General features: G+C 53.7%; 31 non-coding genes across 31 annotated transcripts; 6 read left to right on the top strand and 25 right to left on the bottom strand.

Annotated features, from left to right (window-relative positions):
- Nucleotides 1-317: 317 nt before the first annotated feature.
- Nucleotides 318-390, bottom strand: Trnam-cau (transfer RNA methionine (anticodon CAU)). Its single transcript has one exon. It is a non-coding gene; the product is annotated as a tRNA-Met (tRNA).
- Nucleotides 391-1211: 821 nt separating this feature from the next.
- Trnag-ucc (transfer RNA glycine (anticodon UCC)) lies at nt 1212-1283 on the top strand. Its single transcript has one exon. It is a non-coding gene; the product is annotated as a tRNA-Gly (tRNA).
- Nucleotides 1284-1553: 270 nt separating this feature from the next.
- Trnas-aga (transfer RNA serine (anticodon AGA)) lies at nt 1554-1635 on the bottom strand. The gene has a single exon. It is a non-coding gene; the product is annotated as a tRNA-Ser (tRNA).
- A 140-nt stretch (nt 1636-1775) lies between these two features.
- On the bottom strand, nt 1776-1848 carry Trnak-uuu (transfer RNA lysine (anticodon UUU)). The gene has a single exon. It is a non-coding gene; the product is annotated as a tRNA-Lys (tRNA).
- A 297-nt stretch (nt 1849-2145) lies between these two features.
- Trnae-uuc (transfer RNA glutamic acid (anticodon UUC)) lies at nt 2146-2217 on the bottom strand. Its single transcript has one exon. It is a non-coding gene; the product is annotated as a tRNA-Glu (tRNA).
- Nucleotides 2218-2539: 322 nt separating this feature from the next.
- Trnam-cau (transfer RNA methionine (anticodon CAU)) lies at nt 2540-2612 on the bottom strand. Its single transcript has one exon. It is a non-coding gene; the product is annotated as a tRNA-Met (tRNA).
- An 823-nt stretch (nt 2613-3435) lies between these two features.
- On the top strand, nt 3436-3507 carry Trnag-ucc (transfer RNA glycine (anticodon UCC)). The gene has a single exon. It is a non-coding gene; the product is annotated as a tRNA-Gly (tRNA).
- A 270-nt stretch (nt 3508-3777) lies between these two features.
- Trnas-aga (transfer RNA serine (anticodon AGA)) lies at nt 3778-3859 on the bottom strand. Its single transcript has one exon. It is a non-coding gene; the product is annotated as a tRNA-Ser (tRNA).
- Nucleotides 3860-3999: 140 nt separating this feature from the next.
- Nucleotides 4000-4072, bottom strand: Trnak-uuu (transfer RNA lysine (anticodon UUU)). Its single transcript has one exon. It is a non-coding gene; the product is annotated as a tRNA-Lys (tRNA).
- A 297-nt stretch (nt 4073-4369) lies between these two features.
- Trnae-uuc (transfer RNA glutamic acid (anticodon UUC)) lies at nt 4370-4441 on the bottom strand. The gene has a single exon. It is a non-coding gene; the product is annotated as a tRNA-Glu (tRNA).
- Nucleotides 4442-4763: 322 nt separating this feature from the next.
- Trnam-cau (transfer RNA methionine (anticodon CAU)) lies at nt 4764-4836 on the bottom strand. The gene has a single exon. It is a non-coding gene; the product is annotated as a tRNA-Met (tRNA).
- Nucleotides 4837-5658: 822 nt separating this feature from the next.
- On the top strand, nt 5659-5730 carry Trnag-ucc (transfer RNA glycine (anticodon UCC)). Its single transcript has one exon. It is a non-coding gene; the product is annotated as a tRNA-Gly (tRNA).
- Nucleotides 5731-6000: 270 nt separating this feature from the next.
- On the bottom strand, nt 6001-6082 carry Trnas-aga (transfer RNA serine (anticodon AGA)). The gene has a single exon. It is a non-coding gene; the product is annotated as a tRNA-Ser (tRNA).
- Nucleotides 6083-6222: 140 nt separating this feature from the next.
- On the bottom strand, nt 6223-6295 carry Trnak-uuu (transfer RNA lysine (anticodon UUU)). Its single transcript has one exon. It is a non-coding gene; the product is annotated as a tRNA-Lys (tRNA).
- A 297-nt stretch (nt 6296-6592) lies between these two features.
- Nucleotides 6593-6664, bottom strand: Trnae-uuc (transfer RNA glutamic acid (anticodon UUC)). Its single transcript has one exon. It is a non-coding gene; the product is annotated as a tRNA-Glu (tRNA).
- A 322-nt stretch (nt 6665-6986) lies between these two features.
- Nucleotides 6987-7059, bottom strand: Trnam-cau (transfer RNA methionine (anticodon CAU)). Its single transcript has one exon. It is a non-coding gene; the product is annotated as a tRNA-Met (tRNA).
- Nucleotides 7060-7881: 822 nt separating this feature from the next.
- Trnag-ucc (transfer RNA glycine (anticodon UCC)) lies at nt 7882-7953 on the top strand. The gene has a single exon. It is a non-coding gene; the product is annotated as a tRNA-Gly (tRNA).
- A 270-nt stretch (nt 7954-8223) lies between these two features.
- Trnas-aga (transfer RNA serine (anticodon AGA)) lies at nt 8224-8305 on the bottom strand. Its single transcript has one exon. It is a non-coding gene; the product is annotated as a tRNA-Ser (tRNA).
- A 140-nt stretch (nt 8306-8445) lies between these two features.
- Nucleotides 8446-8518, bottom strand: Trnak-uuu (transfer RNA lysine (anticodon UUU)). Its single transcript has one exon. It is a non-coding gene; the product is annotated as a tRNA-Lys (tRNA).
- A 297-nt stretch (nt 8519-8815) lies between these two features.
- On the bottom strand, nt 8816-8887 carry Trnae-uuc (transfer RNA glutamic acid (anticodon UUC)). The gene has a single exon. It is a non-coding gene; the product is annotated as a tRNA-Glu (tRNA).
- A 322-nt stretch (nt 8888-9209) lies between these two features.
- On the bottom strand, nt 9210-9282 carry Trnam-cau (transfer RNA methionine (anticodon CAU)). Its single transcript has one exon. It is a non-coding gene; the product is annotated as a tRNA-Met (tRNA).
- An 822-nt stretch (nt 9283-10104) lies between these two features.
- On the top strand, nt 10105-10176 carry Trnag-ucc (transfer RNA glycine (anticodon UCC)). Its single transcript has one exon. It is a non-coding gene; the product is annotated as a tRNA-Gly (tRNA).
- A 270-nt stretch (nt 10177-10446) lies between these two features.
- On the bottom strand, nt 10447-10528 carry Trnas-aga (transfer RNA serine (anticodon AGA)). Its single transcript has one exon. It is a non-coding gene; the product is annotated as a tRNA-Ser (tRNA).
- A 140-nt stretch (nt 10529-10668) lies between these two features.
- On the bottom strand, nt 10669-10741 carry Trnak-uuu (transfer RNA lysine (anticodon UUU)). The gene has a single exon. It is a non-coding gene; the product is annotated as a tRNA-Lys (tRNA).
- Nucleotides 10742-11038: 297 nt separating this feature from the next.
- On the bottom strand, nt 11039-11110 carry Trnae-uuc (transfer RNA glutamic acid (anticodon UUC)). The gene has a single exon. It is a non-coding gene; the product is annotated as a tRNA-Glu (tRNA).
- A 322-nt stretch (nt 11111-11432) lies between these two features.
- Nucleotides 11433-11505, bottom strand: Trnam-cau (transfer RNA methionine (anticodon CAU)). Its single transcript has one exon. It is a non-coding gene; the product is annotated as a tRNA-Met (tRNA).
- An 822-nt stretch (nt 11506-12327) lies between these two features.
- On the top strand, nt 12328-12399 carry Trnag-ucc (transfer RNA glycine (anticodon UCC)). The gene has a single exon. It is a non-coding gene; the product is annotated as a tRNA-Gly (tRNA).
- A 270-nt stretch (nt 12400-12669) lies between these two features.
- Nucleotides 12670-12751, bottom strand: Trnas-aga (transfer RNA serine (anticodon AGA)). The gene has a single exon. It is a non-coding gene; the product is annotated as a tRNA-Ser (tRNA).
- A 140-nt stretch (nt 12752-12891) lies between these two features.
- Nucleotides 12892-12964, bottom strand: Trnak-uuu (transfer RNA lysine (anticodon UUU)). Its single transcript has one exon. It is a non-coding gene; the product is annotated as a tRNA-Lys (tRNA).
- A 297-nt stretch (nt 12965-13261) lies between these two features.
- Trnae-uuc (transfer RNA glutamic acid (anticodon UUC)) lies at nt 13262-13333 on the bottom strand. Its single transcript has one exon. It is a non-coding gene; the product is annotated as a tRNA-Glu (tRNA).
- Nucleotides 13334-13655: 322 nt separating this feature from the next.
- On the bottom strand, nt 13656-13728 carry Trnam-cau (transfer RNA methionine (anticodon CAU)). The gene has a single exon. It is a non-coding gene; the product is annotated as a tRNA-Met (tRNA).
- Between the last annotated feature and the right edge of the window lie 341 nt (nt 13729-14069).

Raw genomic sequence — 14069 nt, 5'->3', positions numbered from 1 at the left:
TCAATAAACGTGACATTTACTCCCTCTCCTCCCGCATTTCGTGCTGAATCCGGACTCAGTGGTGTTCTCTGTTTGCGAGCGTATTTGTGCGTGCAGACTGGCATGGCACACAGCTCGAAACTGACTATTCATTGCCGTTTGCATCATATTTTACTCATAACAGGGGAGGAGAAAGATCAAAGTTGTACCTCGCCATAATTGGAAGTAAACATTTTTACGCTGAGGCGTGGACTCCTTGGTGATAACAAACGACAATTAAGTTCGTTCCCTAGCAACAGCAGCGCCGTTAATTCAGCCATGATGTACAGCAAATTAAATGCCCCGGGTGAGGATCGAACTCACGACCTTAAGATTATGAGACTTACGCGCTACCTACTGCGCTACCGAGGCACGCTGCAACAAGCGTCCCAGGAAACTTGGTAAGTCGCACATATTAGAGATAGACAGTCTGCGCTTTCTCAAGAATCTGCTGTGTTGCTACACGTGCTTTCCCGACTGGCTAGATTAAACTGCTGCCGCAGCTTTTTCAACGGAAAGCAGCACTGCCCGAGGTAACAGTACATCGCCCTTGCGGCACCTGGACACAGCGGCCTGTAGGGCCAGGCCGACGCTAGAGTTCAGAAATAGCACGCGACCGTCCAAGTACGGCCTCTTGCGTGCTGCGTGTTTGGTTCTTCTCACAGCGAATCCTGCTACACATTCCTGAGGCTGACGCAGCTCAAGCGAGCAATCGGCGCGGCGGCATTATAGCGAGAACAGCAAAACGATGCATCGGCCGGGAATCGAAGCCGGGCCGCCCGCGTGGTAGGCGAACAACCTACCACTTTTTTAGTTGTTGTTCTCATTTTGTTAGTTGCATTTGTAGGGGGCGGACGTCCGATGACGTCCGTGCTAGCCGAGCATATTCCGAGCAGCTGTCTGCAGGGAAAGTGGGATTGCCACCCAGCGACGTCGGATACGACCGAAAGAAGTGCTACACACGCGGAGTCCCCCACTACACTGCCTTATAGCGACCGCTCATCACTATCGTGTGAGTAACGTTGCGGCCGCGGCGACGAGTCTTGCCCAAAGACGCAGCGTGCGTGGAGGCGCTACCCGAATGCGTGTGGATGCACCCTCCTACCTCGTAAAGCGCCTACAGCTACTATCACCGTGGGCCGCTGCCGGCGGGCGGGAAGCCGACACAGCGCGGCGTTGCGAGCAGCGGATGTGCGGTGGTGGTGTAATGGTGAGCATAGTTGCCTTCCCAGCAGTTGATCCGGGTTCGATTCCCGGCCACCGCAACGGGCGCAATTTTTTGCGTATGAGTATGTGAGCCACGTTAACGTTTTCTTTCCGTCGTTGCTCCACGCAGGCCATCCTGTAGTATGTCCCGACTTGTCCCGACTTTGCTCGGCTGACGCGAAAGCTGACGCTTGGAATTCGCCCTTATCAAAAGGACAGGCGCTATAAACGACTGTGAGAGGTGAGGTGTGGCGAGGTACCAAAACGACAGGCAAACCGCGAAATTTTCTGCTCCTCCTTCCTAAAGAAAAAAAGAGAAGAAAAACGGACGCAGTCGGTAGGACTCGAACCTACGCTCCCAGAGGGAATCTGATTTCTAGTCAGACGCCTTAACCACTCGGCCACGACTGCTCGTATCTGAAGCTTCCCTCGAATCGTGAAAAATCCAACCGGTCTGCGCAGAATGTTGACAGGAAACGAACTCTGTGCACTGATTACGGCAGGGATACCAGCGCTACGAGACGAGCCATTACGGAAGCGTTAAAAATCTTCGCCCGGACAGGGACTCGAACCCTGAACCCTTAGGTTAAAAGCCTAATGCTCTACCGTCTGAGCTATCCGGGCTGATGCCCGTTGTGGGTGGAGCGGCTGCAAGCAATGTGAATAATTGGAACGAGTGTGTAGGCGTACTACGGTAATTGCTGGCTTCTGGCGCAACTGGCGACTTCACCGACTTCCCACTGACGCTGGTAGCAGCCCAACAGCGGACCAGTGCCTCTTCTGCCTTTATCCCGGTGCTGACAGTAATTGCATCTTGTGCCTGTTTTCCCCGATTACGTTCGGTTGAAGCTCCGGAAGGAGGGCGACAAAACGAAGGTTGGAAGGCTAAAACATGGAGGGACGTGTGCGCAAAAACTTCTCTTCCGGTACCGGGAATCGAACCCGGGCCTCCTGGGTGAAAGCCAGGTATCGTAGCCTCTAGACCACACCGGATCTGCTCAATAAACGTGACATTTACTCCCTCTCCTCCCGCATTTCGTGCTGAATCCGGACTCAGTGGTGTTCTCTGTTTGCGAGCGTATTTGTGCGTGCAGACTGGCATGGCACACAGCTCGAAACTGACTATTCATTGCCGTTTGCATCATATTTTACTCATAACAGGGGAGGAGAAAGATCAAAGTTGTACCTCGCCATAATTGGAAGTAAACATTTTTACGCTGAGGCGTGGACTCCTTGGTGATAACAAACGACAATTAAGTTCGTTCCCTAGCAACAGCAGCGCCGTTAATTCAGCCATGATGTACAGCAAATTAAATGCCCCGGGTGAGGATCGAACTCACGACCTTAAGATTATGAGACTTACGCGCTACCTACTGCGCTACCGAGGCACGCTGCAACAAGCGTCCCAGGAAACTTGGTAAGTCGCACATATTAGAGATAGACAGTTTGCGCTTTCTCAAGAATCTGCTGTGTTGCTACACGTGCTTTCCCGACTGGCTAGATTAAACTGCTGCCGCAGCTTTTTCAACGGAAAGCAGCACTGCCCGAGGTAACAGTACATCGCCCTTGCGGCACCTGGACACAGCGGCCTGTAGGGCCAGGCCGACGCTAGAGTTCAGAAATAGCACGCGACCGTCCAAGTACGGCCTCTTGCGTGCTGCGTGTTTGGTTCTTCTCACAGCGAATCCTGCTACACATTCCTGAGGCTGACGCAGCTCAAGCGAGCAATCGGCGCGGCGGCATTATAGCGAGAACAGCAAAACGATGCATCGGCCGGGAATCGAAGCCGGGCCGCCCGCGTGGTAGGCGAACAACCTACCACTTTTTTTAGTTGTTGTTCTCATTTTGTTAGTTGCATTTGTAGGGGGCGGACGTCCGATGACGTCCGTGCTAGCCGAGCATATTCCCGAGCAGCTGTCTGCAGGGAAAGTGGGATTGCCACCCAGCGACGTCGGATACGACCGAAAGAAGTGCTACACACGCGGAGTCCCCCACTACACTGCCTTATAGCGACCGCTCATCACTATCGTGTGAGTAACGTTGCGGCCGCGGCGACGAGTCTTGCCCAAAGACGCAGCGTGCGTGGAGGCGCTACCCGAATGCGTGTGGATGCACCCTCCTACCTCGTAAAGCGCCTACAGCTACTATCACCGTGGGCCGCTGCCGGCGGGCGGGAAGCCGACACAGCGCGGCGTTGCGAGCAGCGGATGTGCGGTGGTGGTGTAATGGTGAGCATAGTTGCCTTCCCAGCAGTTGATCCGGGTTCGATTCCCGGCCACCGCAACGGGCGCAATTTTTTGCGTATGAGTATGTGAGCCACGTTAACGTTTTCTTTCCGTCGTTGCTCCACGCAGGCCATCCTGTAGTATGTCCCGACTTGTCCCGACTTTGCTCGGCTGACGCGAAAGCTGACGCTTGGAATTCGCCCTTATCAAAAGGACAGGCGCTATAAACGACTGTGAGAGGTGAGGTGTGGCGAGGTACCAAAACGACAGGCAAACCGCGAAATTTTCTGCTCCTCCTTCCTAAAGAAAAAAAGAGAAGAAAAACGGACGCAGTCGGTAGGACTCGAACCTACGCTCCCAGAGGGAATCTGATTTCTAGTCAGACGCCTTAACCACTCGGCCACGACTGCTCGTATCTGAAGCTTCCCTCGAATCGTGAAAAATCCAACCGGTCTGCGCAGAATGTTGACAGGAAACGAACTCTGTGCACTGATTACGGCAGGGATACCAGCGCTACGAGACGAGCCATTACGGAAGCGTTAAAAATCTTCGCCCGGACAGGGACTCGAACCCTGAACCCTTAGGTTAAAAGCCTAATGCTCTACCGTCTGAGCTATCCGGGCTGATGCCCGTTGTGGGTGGAGCGGCTGCAAGCAATGTGAATAATTGGAACGAGTGTGTAGGCGTACTACGGTAATTGCTGGCTTCTGGCGCAACTGGCGACTTCACCGACTTCCCACTGACGCTGGTAGCAGCCCAACAGCGGACCAGTGCCTCTTCTGCCTTTATCCCGGTGCTGACAGTAATTGCATCTTGTGCCTGTTTTCCCCGATTACGTTCGGTTGAAGCTCCGGAAGGAGGGCGACAAAACGAAGGTTGGAAGGCTAAAACATGGAGGGACGTGTGCGCAAAAACTTCTCTTCCGGTACCGGGAATCGAACCCGGGCCTCCTGGGTGAAAGCCAGGTATCGTAGCCTCTAGACCACACCGGATCTGCTCAATAAACGTGACATTTACTCCCTCTCCTCCCGCATTTCGTGCTGAATCCGGACTCAGTGGTGTTCTCTGTTTGCGAGCGTATTTGTGCGTGCAGACTGGCATGGCACACAGCTCGAAACTGACTATTCATTGCCGTTTGCATCATATTTTACTCATAACAGGGGAGGAGAAAGATCAAAGTTGTACCTCGCCATAATTGGAAGTAAACATTTTTACGCTGAGGCGTGGACTCCTTGGTGATAACAAACGACAATTAAGTTCGTTCCCTAGCAACAGCAGCGCCGTTAATTCAGCCATGATGTACAGCAAATTAAATGCCCCGGGTGAGGATCGAACTCACGACCTTAAGATTATGAGACTTACGCGCTACCTACTGCGCTACCGAGGCACGCTGCAACAAGCGTCCCAGGAAACTTGGTAAGTCGCACATATTAGAGATAGACAGTCTGCGCTTTCTCAAGAATCTGCTGTGTTGCTACACGTGCTTTCCCGACTGGCTAGATTAAACTGCTGCCGCAGCTTTTTCAACGGAAAGCAGCACTGCCCGAGGTAACAGTACATCGCCCTTGCGGCACCTGGACACAGCGGCCTGTAGGGCCAGGCCGACGCTAGAGTTCAGAAATAGCACGCGACCGTCCAAGTACGGCCTCTTGCGTGCTGCGTGTTTGGTTCTTCTCACAGCGAATCCTGCTACACATTCCTGAGGCTGACGCAGCTCAAGCGAGCAATCGGCGCGGCGGCATTATAGCGAGAACAGCAAAACGATGCATCGGCCGGGAATCGAAGCCGGGCCGCCCGCGTGGTAGGCGAACAACCTACCACTTTTTTAGTTGTTGTTCTCATTTTGTTAGTTGCATTTGTAGGGGGCGGACGTCCGATGACGTCCGTGCTAGCCGAGCATATTCCCGAGCAGCTGTCTGCAGGGAAAGTGGGATTGCCACCCAGCGACGTCGGATACGACCGAAAGAAGTGCTACACACGCGGAGTCCCCCACTACACTGCCTTATAGCGACCGCTCATCACTATCGTGTGAGTAACGTTGCGGCCGCGGCGACGAGTCTTGCCCAAAGACGCAGCGTGCGTGGAGGCGCTACCCGAATGCGTGTGGATGCACCCTCCTACCTCGTAAAGCGCCTACAGCTACTATCACCGTGGGCCGCTGCCGGCGGGCGGGAAGCCGACACAGCGCGGCGTTGCGAGCAGCGGATGTGCGGTGGTGGTGTAATGGTGAGCATAGTTGCCTTCCCAGCAGTTGATCCGGGTTCGATTCCCGGCCACCGCAACGGGCGCAATTTTTTGCGTATGAGTATGTGAGCCACGTTAACGTTTTCTTTCCGTCGTTGCTCCACGCAGGCCATCCTGTAGTATGTCCCGACTTGTCCCGACTTTGCTCGGCTGACGCGAAAGCTGACGCTTGGAATTCGCCCTTATCAAAAGGACAGGCGCTATAAACGACTGTGAGAGGTGAGGTGTGGCGAGGTACCAAAACGACAGGCAAACCGCGAAATTTTCTGCTCCTCCTTCCTAAAGAAAAAAAGAGAAGAAAAACGGACGCAGTCGGTAGGACTCGAACCTACGCTCCCAGAGGGAATCTGATTTCTAGTCAGACGCCTTAACCACTCGGCCACGACTGCTCGTATCTGAAGCTTCCCTCGAATCGTGAAAAATCCAACCGGTCTGCGCAGAATGTTGACAGGAAACGAACTCTGTGCACTGATTACGGCAGGGATACCAGCGCTACGAGACGAGCCATTACGGAAGCGTTAAAAATCTTCGCCCGGACAGGGACTCGAACCCTGAACCCTTAGGTTAAAAGCCTAATGCTCTACCGTCTGAGCTATCCGGGCTGATGCCCGTTGTGGGTGGAGCGGCTGCAAGCAATGTGAATAATTGGAACGAGTGTGTAGGCGTACTACGGTAATTGCTGGCTTCTGGCGCAACTGGCGACTTCACCGACTTCCCACTGACGCTGGTAGCAGCCCAACAGCGGACCAGTGCCTCTTCTGCCTTTATCCCGGTGCTGACAGTAATTGCATCTTGTGCCTGTTTTCCCCGATTACGTTCGGTTGAAGCTCCGGAAGGAGGGCGACAAAACGAAGGTTGGAAGGCTAAAACATGGAGGGACGTGTGCGCAAAAACTTCTCTTCCGGTACCGGGAATCGAACCCGGGCCTCCTGGGTGAAAGCCAGGTATCGTAGCCTCTAGACCACACCGGATCTGCTCAATAAACGTGACATTTACTCCCTCTCCTCCCGCATTTCGTGCTGAATCCGGACTCAGTGGTGTTCTCTGTTTGCGAGCGTATTTGTGCGTGCAGACTGGCATGGCACACAGCTCGAAACTGACTATTCATTGCCGTTTGCATCATATTTTACTCATAACAGGGGAGGAGAAAGATCAAAGTTGTACCTCGCCATAATTGGAAGTAAACATTTTTACGCTGAGGCGTGGACTCCTTGGTGATAACAAACGACAATTAAGTTCGTTCCCTAGCAACAGCAGCGCCGTTAATTCAGCCATGATGTACAGCAAATTAAATGCCCCGGGTGAGGATCGAACTCACGACCTTAAGATTATGAGACTTACGCGCTACCTACTGCGCTACCGAGGCACGCTGCAACAAGCGTCCCAGGAAACTTGGTAAGTCGCACATATTAGAGATAGACAGTTTGCGCTTTCTCAAGAATCTGCTGTGTTGCTACACGTGCTTTCCCGACTGGCTAGATTAAACTGCTGCCGCAGCTTTTTCAACGGAAAGCAGCACTGCCCGAGGTAACAGTACATCGCCCTTGCGGCACCTGGACACAGCGGCCTGTAGGGCCAGGCCGACGCTAGAGTTCAGAAATAGCACGCGACCGTCCAAGTACGGCCTCTTGCGTGCTGCGTGTTTGGTTCTTCTCACAGCGAATCCTGCTACACATTCCTGAGGCTGACGCAGCTCAAGCGAGCAATCGGCGCGGCGGCATTATAGCGAGAACAGCAAAACGATGCATCGGCCGGGAATCGAAGCCGGGCCGCCCGCGTGGTAGGCGAACAACCTACCACTTTTTTAGTTGTTGTTCTCATTTTGTTAGTTGCATTTGTAGGGGGCGGACGTCCGATGACGTCCGTGCTAGCCGAGCATATTCCCGAGCAGCTGTCTGCAGGGAAAGTGGGATTGCCACCCAGCGACGTCGGATACGACCGAAAGAAGTGCTACACACGCGGAGTCCCCCACTACACTGCCTTATAGCGACCGCTCATCACTATCGTGTGAGTAACGTTGCGGCCGCGGCGACGAGTCTTGCCCAAAGACGCAGCGTGCGTGGAGGCGCTACCCGAATGCGTGTGGATGCACCCTCCTACCTCGTAAAGCGCCTACAGCTACTATCACCGTGGGCCGCTGCCGGCGGGCGGGAAGCCGACACAGCGCGGCGTTGCGAGCAGCGGATGTGCGGTGGTGGTGTAATGGTGAGCATAGTTGCCTTCCCAGCAGTTGATCCGGGTTCGATTCCCGGCCACCGCAACGGGCGCAATTTTTTGCGTATGAGTATGTGAGCCACGTTAACGTTTTCTTTCCGTCGTTGCTCCACGCAGGCCATCCTGTAGTATGTCCCGACTTGTCCCGACTTTGCTCGGCTGACGCGAAAGCTGACGCTTGGAATTCGCCCTTATCAAAAGGACAGGCGCTATAAACGACTGTGAGAGGTGAGGTGTGGCGAGGTACCAAAACGACAGGCAAACCGCGAAATTTTCTGCTCCTCCTTCCTAAAGAAAAAAAGAGAAGAAAAACGGACGCAGTCGGTAGGACTCGAACCTACGCTCCCAGAGGGAATCTGATTTCTAGTCAGACGCCTTAACCACTCGGCCACGACTGCTCGTATCTGAAGCTTCCCTCGAATCGTGAAAAATCCAACCGGTCTGCGCAGAATGTTGACAGGAAACGAACTCTGTGCACTGATTACGGCAGGGATACCAGCGCTACGAGACGAGCCATTACGGAAGCGTTAAAAATCTTCGCCCGGACAGGGACTCGAACCCTGAACCCTTAGGTTAAAAGCCTAATGCTCTACCGTCTGAGCTATCCGGGCTGATGCCCGTTGTGGGTGGAGCGGCTGCAAGCAATGTGAATAATTGGAACGAGTGTGTAGGCGTACTACGGTAATTGCTGGCTTCTGGCGCAACTGGCGACTTCACCGACTTCCCACTGACGCTGGTAGCAGCCCAACAGCGGACCAGTGCCTCTTCTGCCTTTATCCCGGTGCTGACAGTAATTGCATCTTGTGCCTGTTTTCCCCGATTACGTTCGGTTGAAGCTCCGGAAGGAGGGCGACAAAACGAAGGTTGGAAGGCTAAAACATGGAGGGACGTGTGCGCAAAAACTTCTCTTCCGGTACCGGGAATCGAACCCGGGCCTCCTGGGTGAAAGCCAGGTATCGTAGCCTCTAGACCACACCGGATCTGCTCAATAAACGTGACATTTACTCCCTCTCCTCCCGCATTTCGTGCTGAATCCGGACTCAGTGGTGTTCTCTGTTTGCGAGCGTATTTGTGCGTGCAGACTGGCATGGCACACAGCTCGAAACTGACTATTCATTGCCGTTTGCATCATATTTTACTCATAACAGGGGAGGAGAAAGATCAAAGTTGTACCTCGCCATAATTGGAAGTAAACATTTTTACGCTGAGGCGTGGACTCCTTGGTGATAACAAACGACAATTAAGTTCGTTCCCTAGCAACAGCAGCGCCGTTAATTCAGCCATGATGTACAGCAAATTAAATGCCCCGGGTGAGGATCGAACTCACGACCTTAAGATTATGAGACTTACGCGCTACCTACTGCGCTACCGAGGCACGCTGCAACAAGCGTCCCAGGAAACTTGGTAAGTCGCACATATTAGAGATAGACAGTCTGCGCTTTCTCAAGAATCTGCTGTGTTGCTACACGTGCTTTCCCGACTGGCTAGATTAAACTGCTGCCGCAGCTTTTTCAACGGAAAGCAGCACTGCCCGAGGTAACAGTACATCGCCCTTGCGGCACCTGGACACAGCGGCCTGTAGGGCCAGGCCGACGCTAGAGTTCAGAAATAGCACGCGACCGTCCAAGTACGGCCTCTTGCGTGCTGCGTGTTTGGTTCTTCTCACAGCGAATCCTGCTACACATTCCTGAGGCTGACGCAGCTCAAGCGAGCAATCGGCGCGGCGGCATTATAGCGAGAACAGCAAAACGATGCATCGGCCGGGAATCGAAGCCGGGCCGCCCGCGTGGTAGGCGAACAACCTACCACTTTTTTAGTTGTTGTTCTCATTTTGTTAGTTGCATTTGTAGGGGGCGGACGTCCGATGACGTCCGTGCTAGCCGAGCATATTCCCGAGCAGCTGTCTGCAGGGAAAGTGGGATTGCCACCCAGCGACGTCGGATACGACCGAAAGAAGTGCTACACACGCGGAGTCCCCCACTACACTGCCTTATAGCGACCGCTCATCACTATCGTGTGAGTAACGTTGCGGCCGCGGCGACGAGTCTTGCCCAAAGACGCAGCGTGCGTGGAGGCGCTACCCGAATGCGTGTGGATGCACCCTCCTACCTCGTAAAGCGCCTACAGCTACTATCACCGTGGGCCGCTGCCGGCGGGCGGGAAGCCGACACAGCGCGGCGTTGCGAGCAGCGGATGTGCGGTGGTGGTGTAATGGTGAGCATAGTTGCCTTCCCAGCAGTTGATCCGGGTTCGATTCCCGGCCACCGCAACGGGCGCAATTTTTTGCGTATGAGTATGTGAGCCACGTTAACGTTTTCTTTCCGTCGTTGCTCCACGCAGGCCATCCTGTAGTATGTCCCGACTTGTCCCGACTTTGCTCGGCTGACGCGAAAGCTGACGCTTGGAATTCGCCCTTATCAAAAGGACAGGCGCTATAAACGACTGTGAGAGGTGAGGTGTGGCGAGGTACCAAAACGACAGGCAAACCGCGAAATTTTCTGCTCCTCCTTCCTAAAGAAAAAAAGAGAAGAAAAACGGACGCAGTCGGTAGGACTCGAACCTACGCTCCCAGAGGGAATCTGATTTCTAGTCAGACGCCTTAACCACTCGGCCACGACTGCTCGTATCTGAAGCTTCCCTCGAATCGTGAAAAATCCAACCGGTCTGCGCAGAATGTTGACAGGAAACGAACTCTGTGCACTGATTACGGCAGGGATACCAGCGCTACGAGACGAGCCATTACGGAAGCGTTAAAAATCTTCGCCCGGACAGGGACTCGAACCCTGAACCCTTAGGTTAAAAGCCTAATGCTCTACCGTCTGAGCTATCCGGGCTGATGCCCGTTGTGGGTGGAGCGGCTGCAAGCAATGTGAATAATTGGAACGAGTGTGTAGGCGTACTACGGTAATTGCTGGCTTCTGGCGCAACTGGCGACTTCACCGACTTCCCACTGACGCTGGTAGCAGCCCAACAGCGGACCAGTGCCTCTTCTGCCTTTATCCCGGTGCTGACAGTAATTGCATCTTGTGCCTGTTTTCCCCGATTACGTTCGGTTGAAGCTCCGGAAGGAGGGCGACAAAACGAAGGTTGGAAGGCTAAAACATGGAGGGACGTGTGCGCAAAAACTTCTCTTCCGGTACCGGGAATCGAACCCGGGCCTCCTGGGTGAAAGCCAGGTATCGTAGCCTCTAGACCACACCGGATCTGCTCAATAAACGTGACATTTACTCCCTCTCCTCCCGCATTTCGTGCTGAATCCGGACTCAGTGGTGTTCTCTGTTTGCGAGCGTATTTGTGCGTGCAGACTGGCATGGCACACAGCTCGAAACTGACTATTCATTGCCGTTTGCATCATATTTTACTCATAACAGGGGAGGAGAAAGATCAAAGTTGTACCTCGCCATAATTGGAAGTAAACATTTTTACGCTGAGGCGTGGACTCCTTGGTGATAACAAACGACAATTAAGTTCGTTCCCTAGCAACAGCAGCGCCGTTAATTCAGCCATGATGTACAGCAAATTAAATGCCCCGGGTGAGGATCGAACTCACGACCTTAAGATTATGAGACTTACGCGCTACCTACTGCGCTACCGAGGCACGCTGCAACAAGCGTCCCAGGAAACTTGGTAAGTCGCACATATTAGAGATAGACAGTCTGCGCTTTCTCAAGAATCTGCTGTGTTGCTACACGTGCTTTCCCGACTGGCTAGATTAAACTGCTGCCGCAGCTTTTTCAACGGAAAGCAGCACTGCCCGAGGTAACAGTACATCGCCCTTGCGGCACCTGGACACAGCGGCCTGTAGGGCCAGGCCGACGCTAGAGTTCAGAAATAGCACGCGACCGTCCAAGTACGGCCTCTTGCGTGCTGCGTGTTTGGTTCTTCTCACAGCGAATCCTGCTACACATTCCTGAGGCTGACGCAGCTCAAGCGAGCAATCGGCGCGGCGGCATTATAGCGAGAACAGCAAAACGATGCATCGGCCGGGAATCGAAGCCGGGCCGCCCGCGTGGTAGGCGAACAACCTACCACTTTTTTAGTTGTTGTTCTCATTTTGTTAGTTGCATTTGTAGGGGGCGGACGTCCGATGACGTCCGTGCTAGCCGAGCATATTCCCGAGCAGCTGTCTGCAGGGAAAGTGGGATTGCCACCCAGCGACGTCGGATACGACCGAAAGAAGTGCTACACACGCGGAGTCCCCCACTACACTGCCTTATAGCGACCGCTCATCACTATCGTGTGAGTAACGTTGCGGCCGCGGCGACGAGTCTTGCCCAAAGACGCAGCGTGCGTGGAGGCGCTACCCGAATGCGTGTGGATGCACCCTCCTACCTCGTAAAGCGCCTACAGCTACTATCACCGTGGGCCGCTGCCGGCGGGCGGGAAGCCGACACAGCGCGGCGTTGCGAGCAGCGGATGTGCGGTGGTGGTGTAATGGTGAGCATAGTTGCCTTCCCAGCAGTTGATCCGGGTTCGATTCCCGGCCACCGCAACGGGCGCAATTTTTTGCGTATGAGTATGTGAGCCACGTTAACGTTTTCTTTCCGTCGTTGCTCCACGCAGGCCATCCTGTAGTATGTCCCGACTTGTCCCGACTTTGCTCGGCTGACGCGAAAGCTGACGCTTGGAATTCGCCCTTATCAAAAGGACAGGCGCTATAAACGACTGTGAGAGGTGAGGTGTGGCGAGGTACCAAAACGACAGGCAAACCGCGAAATTTTCTGCTCCTCCTTCCTAAAGAAAAAAAGAGAAGAAAAACGGACGCAGTCGGTAGGACTCGAACCTACGCTCCCAGAGGGAATCTGATTTCTAGTCAGACGCCTTAACCACTCGGCCACGACTGCTCGTATCTGAAGCTTCCCTCGAATCGTGAAAAATCCAACCGGTCTGCGCAGAATGTTGACAGGAAACGAACTCTGTGCACTGATTACGGCAGGGATACCAGCGCTACGAGACGAGCCATTACGGAAGCGTTAAAAATCTTCGCCCGGACAGGGACTCGAACCCTGAACCCTTAGGTTAAAAGCCTAATGCTCTACCGTCTGAGCTATCCGGGCTGATGCCCGTTGTGGGTGGAGCGGCTGCAAGCAATGTGAATAATTGGAACGAGTGTGTAGGCGTACTACGGTAATTGCTGGCTTCTGGCGCAACTGGCGACTTCACCGACTTCCCACTGACGCTGGTAGCAGCCCAACAGCGGACCAGTGCCTCTTCTGCCTTTATCCCGGTGCTGACAGTAATTGCATCTTGTGCCTGTTTTCCCCGATTACGTTCGGTTGAAGCTCCGGAAGGAGGGCGACAAAACGAAGGTTGGAAGGCTAAAACATGGAGGGACGTGTGCGCAAAAACTTCTCTTCCGGTACCGGGAATCGAACCCGGGCCTCCTGGGTGAAAGCCAGGTATCGTAGCCTCTAGACCACACCGGATCTGCTCAATAAACGTGACATTTACTCCCTCTCCTCCCGCATTTCGTGCTGAATCCGGACTCAGTGGTGTTCTCTGTTTGCGAGCGTATTTGTGCGTGCAGACTGGCATGGCACACAGCTCGAAACTGACTATTCATTGCCGTTTGCATCATATTTTACTCATAACAGGGGAGGAGAAAGATCAAAGTTGTACCTCGCCATAATTGGAAGTAAACATTTTTACGCTGAGGCGTGGACTCCTTGGTGATAACAAACGACAATTAAGTTCGTTCCCTAGCAACAGCAGCGCCGTTAATTCAGCCATGATGTACAGCAAATTAAATGCCCCGGGTGAGGATCGAACTCACGACCTTAAGATTATGAGACTTACGCGCTACCTACTGCGCTACCGAGGCACGCTGCAACAAGCGTCCCAGGAAACTTGGTAAGTCGCACATATTAGAGATAGACAGTTTGCGCTTTCTCAAGAATCTGCTGTGTTGCTACACGTGCTTTCCCGACTGGCTAGATTAAACTGCTGCCGCAGCTTTTTCAACGGAAAGCAGCACTGCCCGAGGTAACAGTACATCGCCCTTGCGGCACCTGGACACAGCGGCCTGTAGGGCCAGGCCGACGCTAGAGTTCAGAAATAGCACGCGACCGTCCAAGTACGGCCTCTTGCGTGCTGCGTGTTTGGTTCTTCTCACAGCGAATCCTGCTACACATTCCTGAGGCTGACGCAGCTCAAGCGAGCAAT

This window comes from Schistocerca cancellata, unplaced genomic scaffold, assembly GCF_023864275.1.
Source record: "Schistocerca cancellata isolate TAMUIC-IGC-003103 unplaced genomic scaffold, iqSchCanc2.1 HiC_scaffold_327, whole genome shotgun sequence".
Classification (NCBI taxonomy): Eukaryota; Metazoa; Arthropoda; class Insecta; order Orthoptera; family Acrididae; genus Schistocerca; species Schistocerca cancellata.
The sequence above is the reverse complement of the archived record's forward strand: the minus strand, read 5'-3'. Positions and strand labels throughout refer to the sequence as shown.